This window comes from Carettochelys insculpta, chromosome 7, assembly GCF_033958435.1.
Source record: "Carettochelys insculpta isolate YL-2023 chromosome 7, ASM3395843v1, whole genome shotgun sequence".
NCBI lineage: Eukaryota > Metazoa > Chordata > Testudines > Carettochelyidae > Carettochelys > Carettochelys insculpta.
This window is the reverse complement of record NC_134143.1, coordinates 65,274,104-65,286,182: the sequence shown is the minus strand read 5'-3', so window position 1 is coordinate 65,286,182 and position 12,079 is coordinate 65,274,104. Positions and strand designations below refer to the sequence as shown.

The following is a 12,079-nucleotide window of genomic DNA, read 5'->3' as shown; positions in this document are numbered from 1 at the left end:
GGAGGCTGAAGTCTTGTCTTGTGAAAAGCATCTAACCTATCCCTAGCTAATGTGCTCCTGCCAAAATAATCAAGCAGGGTGCAGGAGGATGAAGCATCATATTCTAACCTAATTTCCCAAATACTGGATCTCCTGACTTTAATCTAGCCCCTTTTATTGTGCATGGGACACTAGCCAGATCTCAGAGGCAGGATTAACTGAATCTTTCCTACATGCAAATAGGACAAGCAGCAACTGTAGACCATGAAAAGAGAGAATGATAAATGTCCTATATAGTCATAGCTGCAAGCCAGTTGGCTTTTAGATCAAACTGTAGCAGCTCCTACACTAAGCTACTGAGGTCATAGGTTCAGTTCGACCTGTTGGTGACATACCTGTATAACGCCAACAGACCCGGGTTGCAGGCACCAGGGATAGAACCTACGAGCATAGGGTCTAAAGCCCTGCGCTCTACCATGTGAGCTAAAGGCCAGCTGGTTCTCAGCTCAAGCTGTAGAGCAGAGACTTCACTCACCCCAAATGAGGTCTCAGTACCTCTGGGTACTACACATGCCAACGTGAAATAGGAATAAGTAGCCTGCAAGCAAGGTGTGTTATTGTGAGGGCCAGTGCAGTGGGAAATTACTGACAATAACCCCCTACCCCACCCTCCGAGCTGAGCCACACATGCACCACCACCCAGGGCACTACAATTGCAAACCTCCGGCTATAAGCACAAGGCAACAAAACACCTACAGTGCAGCCCCCCTTAGGGACACTCTTCAAAGAAGAATAGAGTCTCCTGCAGTCACCACTTCTAAGTCCATACAGAAGACACTTCCTGCACTTATAACATGGAGCACTGGCTTTGCTAGTGGTCCCTATTGACCTACGCTGTCACCTCCTCTCAACAGTGGTGGATCAGGAGAAGCATGGGTTGCTGGCGGCCATCCTCCATGTCTCAGAATGACAAGCTGACCTTGAGGGTCCCCTAGGGATTAGCCCTGAGAAATAAGACAAGTCAGATGATGTCCTGGGAATTTTGCCACCACCCCAGGCCCCTCAACATTGTTCTCCAACAAGATCTTTTGCCTGATTGGCCATTCAAGTTCCAACTCTTGCTGCTCCTACTCAGCTCCAGTCACCTTGGACACACTCATTCACCTTAGTTCTACCAGTTTCTTTACAGCGAATGCACCTTCTTCCTCTGGAATCATGGCCCTTTTATTCCAGGCCCTCTATGCTGCCAGCTCCAATGGGCAAGAAAGTGCTTGCTATTCTTCAGTAATCTATTAGGAACAGGCTCGAGGTATACGTTTTTAACCGCATCTTCCCCTCACCTTTGGGAGGCAACTCACTGCCCCGAGTGAAGTGTACACATAGCAAGAGAGCAATCATATATACACATGCTAGAAAACTTACCCAACTTACAAATTCTGAGAGAGAGAGAGGATGGTCCTTACAGGTCCCATTTTACGTTTTGTAAGACTAAGGGAGTAAATCCTCATGCCATTCTAACCAAAGCATCATCTGACTACTTAAATTCCTCCTCATAGGTTTCAATTGGGAGCTGTACTCTCATTCACTGAGCTGGTGTTGCTTAGTCTTGCTGTGCACGGCTAAACAGCTGTTGGTTTCACACCAGTGGTGGAACTGATGTGAAGTTACGGCAGTTGGTTCCACACCAGTGAAGTGTTTTCACATTGACGTAATTCATGGGAACCTTATGAGAGCTTCATTAATATTTATACAACATTTTAAGAGCTGCAGTTAAAATGGGTATGGTTGTGTTGGCTTTACAACAGTACAAAATCTTGAGGTCCAATGATGTTTCAAGTTGCATCCAAGACCCATGTCCTTCCCTTATCTTTTCCACAATAATTCTGCTACTTGTGGGGTATAGGACAGCAACCAATGGCATCATAACGTTAGCACCATGTGCATTAGTAACGAGTGGGGAAATTCCATCCTAAGACAACATGGCAGACCACTTACTCCTACCAAAAGAGGTTTTTTAAAGGAATCTGAATGATGCTTACATAAGAAACTGCATGGAATTTAATTGTGCACACACACACGCAATCCCTGCTAATAGCACTGAATGCTAGCAAGGTGGCCAAGCACAGCTCAGCTGATGTGCATGAGGCCTGCGCTTCTGGAGCCAGGAGAATTAGTGCAGGGAAGTTCCAACTGACCATGTCATACATCACAGTGACAACACTGAAGACTTCTGAGTGGCCCCAGATTTATTACACTTGGGAAATAGAAGCCCCATTGAAAAGGAACAGTACTTTCCATACTGGGGAAACATGGGCACTATCAGATACTTATTACTGTAGTGTCATCTACAAAACAGAAAGAACGCACGGGGAAAGCAGAGTGATGCCTTTGTGTGTCTCCATTCATCCATGCTGGGAAAATGAAGAAATCCACCCAAGTGTAGATCTGAGGAACGTGCAATGATTTAGCAGAATATGATATAATTCCCCAAACAGCCTGAGGCAAACTCTGAGCACAGAAGCAAGGCAAGGCTTGATTATCATACCTCCCGCGTATTCAGTAAAAATAAGCTTTATCGGGTGACGCAGAACTAACCACAGCAGCCAGCTCCTTCTTGCATGACTGTAATAAACCTTCTACCCATGATGCAGCATCAAGGGCCTGTAAAACAATAACTTGTACCTGGCTATTTTTAATATTTTCTTTGTAAGGGCACTGAGGAGGTAAGCAAAAAGCCAACCCCCTTGGACGGTAGATGCCACATCAAGTATTCCCACACACTTAGTGCTCCTCAGTCAATCCCAAAACAAGGCTCAGTGATGGTGACTCCACACCAAGCTGCCAGTATGCCTCACAGTTCTCTGGAACAAGGCACATCATTCTCTAGGCCAATTCATGACTGGGCTGCTGTCTTGAGATGGCCAAGCTTTTGAGAACTATTTACTTCACAGCAAGGTTTGGATCAGGCCCTTGGTGATGCGGGAGGCCTGTCCAAAGAAGAACAGGCTGCTAAGCTATCAGGGAGCTAGTCATCTAACTCCCAGGGCTTATCTATACTTACCAGACAGTCAACATTCCGGAGGTTGATCTTACGGGATTTGATTTAGAGGGTCTAGTAAGGACCAGCTAAGTTGAACACTGAGGGCACCGCCATTGAGCTTGGTGCTCCTTGCGCTCGTGATAAGCAAGGGAAGTTGATAGGAGAGTTTCTCCTGTCAACTTTCTGCTGTAGGTATGGTGCAGAACATCAGTGTGAGCTACATCAACTCCAGCTACGCAATTCACATAACTGAAGTTGTGTATCATATATAGATTTTCTCCCCTAGTGTAGAGCCAGCCCCAGTCCTGCAGACACAGAAACATGCACTTAACTCTGCTCCCATCAGCCACCCCTCTGAAATCCTGACCCTAGGCACCAAAAGCTCCATGATTCATTATCAGCACTCTGAGCCATCTGGGCTGAAAAAGCTGAGCTACGATGTTGCAGTGTGTAGCCTGATAGGGATTACAAAGAAAATCCACTCAGAAAACAGACTTCTTTCTCTCCTGCTGTCCGTGGAGAGCTAAAGTCAGTCACGTCAGAGAGGTCATGACGACTTAGGATTCATCTCTAATACTTCTCACTCGTATTGATTTGAAATAACCATCCTCAGCTCAATCCTGGAACTAGCAGGAGCTAGCCCCAAAGAAGAAGGTGCACGTGAGACCTATGACAGCTTGTGAATCCAGCTGAGTGATCAGAATCAGGGCAGACAGACAAGGGGCTCAAAGCCATGCAGGTAGAAAAAACAAAAGGGCATTTGGGCTGCTCTAAATTTAACTGGTTCATTGCTGCCTAGCAGAAGGCTACACCTTACAGTCCTTGGGGATCTGAGATTAGTACAGCCTCTGGCTGTACACTGACAAAGTGACATTCCTCATGGGGAACAACTGAACTATTGGTTGCCAACTGATAACCTCAACATCTGCCTCTTCTCCCATGCACTGCCTTGGCAGATGTGATCAGCTCAGCTCCGTAAACTGCCAGCTCCCTCATTGGATGGGAGGTGCCTGGTGGCAGGATGCTGCCAGTTAACGACCCTGTACGGGTTGGACCTCTCTAATCCAGAACTCTTTTGTCTGGGAACATACATAATCTGGCATGATTTTAGTTAGCCAAAAAAACATTATTCATGGGTGTGGCCAAGTTTCCCATGGTCCCATAAAGTTTGTCTGCAGGCACCAGTCCTGGTTCTCAGTGTTCTGTGCTGTTATTTAGCTGTACTTTGCCCCTAAATGTCTTCAAAGAGCCCACTAAGCCATGAAGTGTTGGTAATGTGCTAGATAATATTGATCTGCTGTGGTTTGGCGAATTGTCTTGTCACGCACCCGTCAGGTCCCAAGGGTGCCAGATGAAAAGAAGTTCAACCTGTACTCAAATGAGCTTTGTTTCTTGGCCTGCCAGATCCAAGGTACAGTGTGTCCTAATTGCCACTATAAGTGTCTTCTATGTGTTTGTTTCTTGGGGATGGGGCAGGCTGGGGAGGAGAGCAACTAGAATGTTGCAATGGAAAGGCTGAGTTTGATATTGTGGGACTTCATTTAGACCTAGCTTTTTTCCATGCATTTAAGAATGATTTTAAAGGAGCCAGTGCTCCCACAGACACTTGCTAAACATTTAAATAAACTGTCTACATGGCTAGGAAAACATACACTCCTAATGCTTCCCTGGCATCCCTATGGAAATGCCAACATTTCAGCTGAATGTTGGTGCTAAAAAGATACTCCAGTTAGTATCTACAGAGAATAATGGCAAGGTTCAGGCTTCCGTTCTCTCACTTTCTCCCTTTTTCTGCAGGACTGCTCAAAAATATTTTACTTAGCATTTGGGGAAGTAGCACAGAGGTGTTGTGAGGAGAAAAATATTTAAAAATGTGAGACACCCAGATATTCTGGTGACAGACCAACATAATTCCAAGGGGCAAACCAAGTGATGATCCAGGTCCCCGGTGGATGTCCCATGTTGGACTTCACTTTTGGGAGGCCTCACAGGGATGGATCTCTCTCAGTATGACACATGATCCCAGTTTTTCATTCTCAAGGAGGCTATAACCTGCTCATGAAAACAACATAGGGAGTCAGGCTTCTCCAGGCTCTGTCAATGATTTAGTGTTGTGATCTCCCATGGCAGCTTCCAAAACGGACCAAATTCTTTATGAATGTAATTGACCCATGTGCAGAGACCCAGCAACCAGTTGAGCCCTATCTTGAGAGTTAAGTGGTGCATATGTAACAAAGGTATGTGGGTTACACATAGACCAGAGTGACCTGGGCCATTAATCCACCGCCCCTCAATGGAGCATCTGAGTTCCTTCCTTGTAAAAGCCAATGGCAACTGCAAAGTCCCCAGACTTCTTGGAGTCTCTGGTATGGTTCCCTTTCTGGGATCAAAATTCTTTTGGGGACAAGACTTGTGCTGGTAAGGAGTCACAGAGAGAAGGGAGTTCTCAGCATCACAACTACCCTTCTTACTATGGAGAGGCTTTGCTTACCCTCTGCACAGGAGTGACCATTTACAGGATCCACAGGTGGAAACATTAGCCTTATTCACTCTGCAGCTTGGCTAGCCACTTTCAGCCACGTCCAACAATACTACCTATCAGGTGCTGGGAAACGTACTCACTGTTTGAAAGAGAATCCAAGTTCCTCAAATGGACATTTAGAGTATCGCTCTACTGAAATTAGCAACGAAAAAGGCTGTGAAATACAGTGTAGAATGGTCCCACGTCATGGCAACAAAGTGATACAGCTGCTTGCAAAATTATGAGAATGTTTTTAGTGGAAAAAAAAGCAGAATCTGGCCACCAAATCACCCTCATCTGCTCTTCCCCAGCACTTCATTAGGAAAACTCCCCAAACTCTGCCAGTCAGAGTATGCCCCTTCCTGCAGAGGATATATGGTCTCATCTGCTCATTCATGCCCTTTTTGCTTCCGGGATGAATTCCTTTAAGCTGTTACTATCAGCTATGTCTGGCTGCGTGCTAAACTGGATGCAGGTGGCATTCAGCACAGCCATCCGCCTTGTTAAGAGGACTTGATTTACAGCTCCGAATTTCCACACCTTGTTTTACAGCTTCTGCCTTGGCTGCTTCTCACAGGGAGAGAGAATGGGCTTCCAGCACTCTCACTGCCTGGCACAGTGCTAGCTGGCCTCGCTTTCTGTTTAAGACGCTGACTTTTGAACACCACGGACAAAGCTTCTAAATCACCTAAGTGTGGCTACTGCCTCGCAGCTGGTGCCAAGGCTTTTGCTAGTTCTTCTCCCAACTTCTGCATTATTGTCACTTGCCAGTGTCCACCAGAGCATCCCGTACCAGCCGTGGTGTTAGTGCACCTCCCAGACAGCTGCCATTCCAGTTACAGACGAGCCCGCACAACTCTAATCTGTGTCATTCAGATTCAGACCTGACTGATGCGAATGAAACCTGCTCCCCTCCAGGAGCCAGCCCTTGCAATGAGCTTGAGAAGTCTTCTGCTTAACTCGGTCAGTCAAGGCTCATGCTTATGAAACCCAAAGGTGCTGGGGTGGACAGCCTCAGCTTCAGTGGTCACAAAGAATCACTGTGGTGGGGGAGGAATAGCTCAGCGGTTTGAGCATTAGCCAGCTAAATCCAGGGTTGTGAGTTTAATCCTTGAGGGGGGCCACCGAGGGATCTGGGGCAAATAGATTAAAAAAGGGATGGTGCTTGGTCCTGCCAAAAGGGCAGGGGACTGGACTCAATGACCTCCCGAGGTCCCTTCCAGCTCTGTGAGACGTGTACCTCCGTATATTAAGTGGGAATGGAATACATTTCCTGGGCCTTAACTACAAGAGCCCGTCGTGTAGCCTGCCACCTCTGCATAATGCTACAGAACAAGAAACATCCATGAAGCCCCAGACAGTGGGATTTATAAAGCCACACACATCTGAGCTACAAGAAAGCCCTTCCAATTTCCTGGGTTTATCGTCTGCTTGTAGACATCTGGAATAAAACTGGGCAGAAAAAGTGAATTTTCTCCCTTTTCCCCCATCTCTTTGTCCAGCTCCCACCTTTTGTGGGCGACACATGTTTTCTGGTACAGGCATAAAACCCATTCAGTGCCACAAAATAAAATAGGCTTTGTTTTATAATTAGGTCTAATGCAAATAAACGGTGTTTGTATCCTGCTGTTGTACCCTCTTTCAAATCACTTCCCTGGTAACTTGCCAGACAAGGTAGGCATCTTCTCCTCCCCAGCAAAACACTGACCACTGCTCATCACGGTGGCTCACACAGTGCATTAGATACATTCCAAATGAGGATGAAGAGTCCTTGCACCACATATATAAAGCACTGAGCCACCAATTAACCCCACGTTGGCCAGAAATCAGTGCCACCAAAGCCATTCATAAAACAGATTTCAAGTCAGCCCATTTTCCAGTAGCTAAGAGTGTGCACCAGGACCTGCCTATACAGATATCATTGCAGGATCAGACCCCAGGACCAGGTTTGAACTCGGAGCATGCTGCATCTCCAAACATTTTCAATGCCACAAAAGACTCTAGGCCACTCCCCTTCAGTAATTTTTGTCCCTAGCCAGCAACCAGTGGACAGACATATTAACTAAGGCCTGGTCTACACTAGGGGTCAAAGCTGATCCCAGATACACAATTCTAGCCATGCTATTAGCATAGTTAGAATCGACATATCAGGATCAACTTTCTTCCCTGATATAGATCAGGGATCTGCGGGTTCATGCTGATGTTCCTTACTCCGTAGTCGACGGCCAAGCCAAGAGAGAGATTTTGCCATGTCTACACATACGTGGCAAAACTGATCCCGGAAGATCGATTGCGGTGCACCAATTCCCCACACAAGTATAGACATACCCTAAGGCTCTTGTGCCTTCTCTATGCAGTCAGCCTATTCAACCACTTGTGGCTATCATAGAATCATAGAACAATAGAGCTGGAAGAGACCTAAAAAAGCCATCGAGTCCAGCCTCCTGCTCTAAGCAGGACCAAACCATCAGATCAGCCCTGCCAGGGCTTTCTCAAGGCGAGACTTAAACACCTCCACTACTTCCCTGGGTAGACCATTCCAGTGCTTCATCACCCTCCTAGTGAAAAAGTTTTTCCTGATGTTCAACCTGGACCTTCCCAACCATAACTTGAGACCATTATTCTGTGTTCTGCCACCCATGACCACTGTGAACAGCCTCTCTCCAGCCTCTTTGCAACCTCCCTTCAGTAAGTTGAAGGCTGTTATCAAGTCCCCCCTCAGTCTTCTCTTCTGCAGACTAAATAGTCCCAATTCCCTCAACCTTTCCTCATAAGTCGTATGCTCCAGCCCCCTAATTATTTTGGTCGCCCTCCTCTGGAACGTCTCCAGTGTATCCACATCCTTCCTATAATTGGGGGCCCAGAACTGGACACAGTACTCCAGATGTGGCCTCACCAAAGCCGAATAAAGAGGAATAATCACTTCTCTGGATCTACTGGCAATGCTCCTCTTGATGCAACCTAACATGCCATTAGCTTTCTTGGCTACAATGGCACACTGTTGACTCATGTCTAGCTTCTCATCCACTACAACTCCCAGGTCTTTTTCTGCAAAACTACTATCGAGCCAGTCGGACCCCAGCCTGTAACAATGCTTGGGATTCTTCCAGCCCAAGTGCAGGACACTTGTCCTTATTGAACCTCATCTGATTTCTTGCAGCCCAGTCTTCCAAGTTGTCTAAGTCATTCTGGACCCTGTCCCTACCCTCCAGCGTATCTACCTCTCCCGCTAGCTTAGTGTCATCCGCTATATCACAGTCCAAGTGCCATTCTCTTTCTTAAGTCTCCCACCACACTTCAGTAAGCAGCAGTAGATAGCCACTAAAGGACCCATCATGCTGAGTCATCCAATTCTGCTTGCCTTTGGTTCATCAATTTGTCGGTTTCACAGAAAGCAGCTCTTACCTTCCTGCCACCCTCACTCTCGGGTGGGATTTGAAGCACCTTTGTGCTGAATGCAAATCACATGTTGGGTTTAATGCCACCATTTGCTCTGCAACATGCAGTGCTGTGTGTGTCTCACTGGAGGGTCAAAGCACAGCCGTGGTGGACCAGGATGCTGAAAGCTGGGGAAGCACGTTCTTTAAGTAGGATCAGTTGCACAAATGCCAACTTGGAGAGGAACGTGTTTAGAAGTCTCTGATCCTGGATGTATAATAGGCTGACAACACTGAGTATACTGGAAAAGCCTGAGAGATCAGAAGGGAATATTTACTGCAACAGGTTTAGGACTGCAGCAATAATTCTAGGGGAATTGGCTGTTAGAAAGTTGATTTGAACGCAGTGTTGTTGTAAGCAGCCATCCCAGGGTATTAGAGACACAAAGTGGGTGAGGTCACATCTTTTTTTTAAAAATTGAACCAAATTCTGTGAGCGACAGAGAGGCGCTTTGACCTTCAACAGAGCTCAAACTGAATTCAAAAAGGTGCTCACTAGTGGCAAATATAATCACTCTAATTTTCCCCCAAGAGTATAATTAGCTGACGGCAAAGTGGTGTCATACTTCAGATGCAGAAGTTCAAATCTCTTTATCGGTGTGTGTGTGTTGAAACTACAATTTCTCCCCCACAATCAATGTAATTATCAAATCACTGGCTGCCCAGTTTATCTTAAAAGGAACAAAAATTCTGATTCTCCGCAATTTACATATCCTATTTGGTCAGAAATGAGCGTGGGATCACATTAGACAAGATGGGCACCAAGTGTGCCAATCTGATCACTTCCAGTTCAGTAATCACATCTGGGTTCACGAACCCTGTAATCAAAAGCCAAAAAGATTGAGGCACTCTCTTTCAAGCCTTTTCTAATCCAAGGTATATAGTCAAGGGTAAGTAGGGGTTACCCATTTCTTACTTGGAAAATATGGAAGTTAGTTTACCTTTGCAGAACCATGGGTCTTTGGCCACGAAAGCTTATGCTCCAAAATATGTTAGTCTGAAAGGTGCCACAGGACGACTTCTTTTTTACCATCTGTCTAAAAAATACAGGGATCAGCCCTGGAAGATTCTGGCCAAGCAGAGTCCAAGAACAGTGTGGGTGTGGAGGAACTGGGGTGGGCAAAAGCTATAGCACTTGTATATCTACTCCTTGATTCAGGCACCAGATAGAGACTGTTTGAGCCGTAAGTGCTACTTAAAGCTGCTCTAAGTTATGCCATTTCAGCCCCTCCCTATTACCAGAACTTAGCAGCACTGACCATTTCCCCTTCCCACACCTACTTACTGCAAAAAGAGACAAGATAGAGCCCTGGGTGCAGGCTCAATGCCAGGGCAGGACTCCCCTCTCCAGGAGATCTCATTGCTCACCTCAGTCTGCTATGCATACTGACATCAGTAGGTGGCCCAAGAAACAGCACCTTAGGATGCTCCAGGTTGCCTGAAGCCCACAATCCACATTTAGGAAGTTTCCTTCACAACGAGGTGGCTAGCACAAAGAGATCCTTCTCTCTAATGGGCGCCGGAAGGGTCAGGCCAGGGGTTTGGATTAAAAGGGGAGAGAGGCAGCTCTAGCCAAAGCAGAAACAGCCCTGGCAAATTAGCAGAGGGTTACTTCCAGGCAGCGAGGGGCTGCTGACCCATGGATGTAGCAAAGATGGGACCGCTACAAATCAGTTAGGGCCATCCGATCTCCCCTCAGGCTGCCACGGGGCCTTTTAAAAAGCCTTCCCTGGTGGAATGAAGTGAGGAGAGTGGAAAGGAAGACGGAGAGAGATGAAGAGATTATAACCCATGAGGAATTAAAGCTGCTAAGGAGAAGGTCTAAGTTGCCAGAGAGTTCCCACAAGGATTGTTTGGGCTCCCTTCCCTAGGTAATCGGAGCGGTCAGCCAGTGGTTTGGACTGTTTACACAACTCTCTCCTAGCTGAGGGACAGACTGCAGTACTGAAATTACCTGTGAGACTATGAACCAAACAGAGGTCTGGGGCCCAAGAGTGGGACTGACCTTGCCATGACATATATAAATAATAATGTTTTTTTTTTTTTTTTAAAAAATGCAGTCTATAATTTACAGAAAACTTTGGAGATCCCAAAACTCCATGGAGTATGTCCTGAATCTATACGTGTCCAGGGCCCCTGCCATTTCCTACAGTGTTACAGTATTTGGGTAAGGAATTTCATCTGAAAAGAAGTCAGGGGATCTTGACCTCAGCTGACACCCCTCTAAGGCTCTCTCTCCACCACAGGATAAACAGCAACAGTGTTATGCTTTCATCCATGCTGCAAAAACGTGCAAGGACAGAACCAATGTTACTCTGCCTGGGGTTTTAGCAGCACAACTTTCCTGTGACCCAAAGGAAAGTCAAAGGACCCAAACGATTCTAAGCTACAAACTTCAGGTCTCGGGTCTAAAACACTTCAGTTTTGGGGTGCTGAGATCCAGGCTTTGGGTGTGGGATTCATCTCAAACACGTACATTGGCTATGGGAGCACAGGAAGAGGAAGAGGAGAAACACCCATAAGACAGCCAGGCTACTTGTATTACTTATTTCTTACCTCGTCAAACAGTCAGGACAAAAATCCATACTTTCTAGAGCTAAAATGATGGTTTCTTCCTTTCCTGGAAGTTGGTATTTCAAGGTGCCATTGCTCAAGAAATTTCCACAAAGCAGCCAGGCTGTTGTTCGTCTAAAATCAATAACAGCTACAGATCAACCCATCCCCAAACCAAATGCTTTCCATGTTAAGCAAACGTTGTATCTGGTTGTCGAGGAGATAATAAATTGAGGGGATTTTTATTTTTTTAAATGAGCGGCCTTCAGCCTGACATGCAGGGCTGCTGTCCTTCCGCCAGATAGGAATGCAACTGTAGCTGAAACTACAGTGCCACCTAGTGGATGGAGAAAAACAGAGCTGTGTTATTTGGAACTTAAATCTGAACAAGAAATAACTTTTGAGAGGCGCCACATAGAGATGAAAGCCACTTAAGAAGTACATAGGATGAATCTTCATCCCACCTCAATCAATATGAATTCTTCCAGTGCCTTGAAAACATCAAGGTTTGCCTCTTGCCTGTGTTTTGTATGATGTAGGTGGAACCTA

The 12,079-nt window shown here is 46.1% G+C and overlaps 1 long non-coding RNA gene across 1 annotated transcript in view; it reads right to left on the bottom strand.

Moving 5' to 3' along the window:
- Positions 1-10,414, bottom strand: part of LOC142015575 (uncharacterized) — a 167,012-nt gene extending 156,598 nt beyond the window's left edge. The window contains exon 1 of the long non-coding RNA XR_012646189.1: positions 10,346-10,414. This is a non-coding gene — a long non-coding RNA (uncharacterized LOC142015575). The remainder of the gene's footprint in view (positions 1-10,345) is intronic.
- Between the last annotated feature and the right edge of the window lie 1,665 nt (positions 10,415-12,079).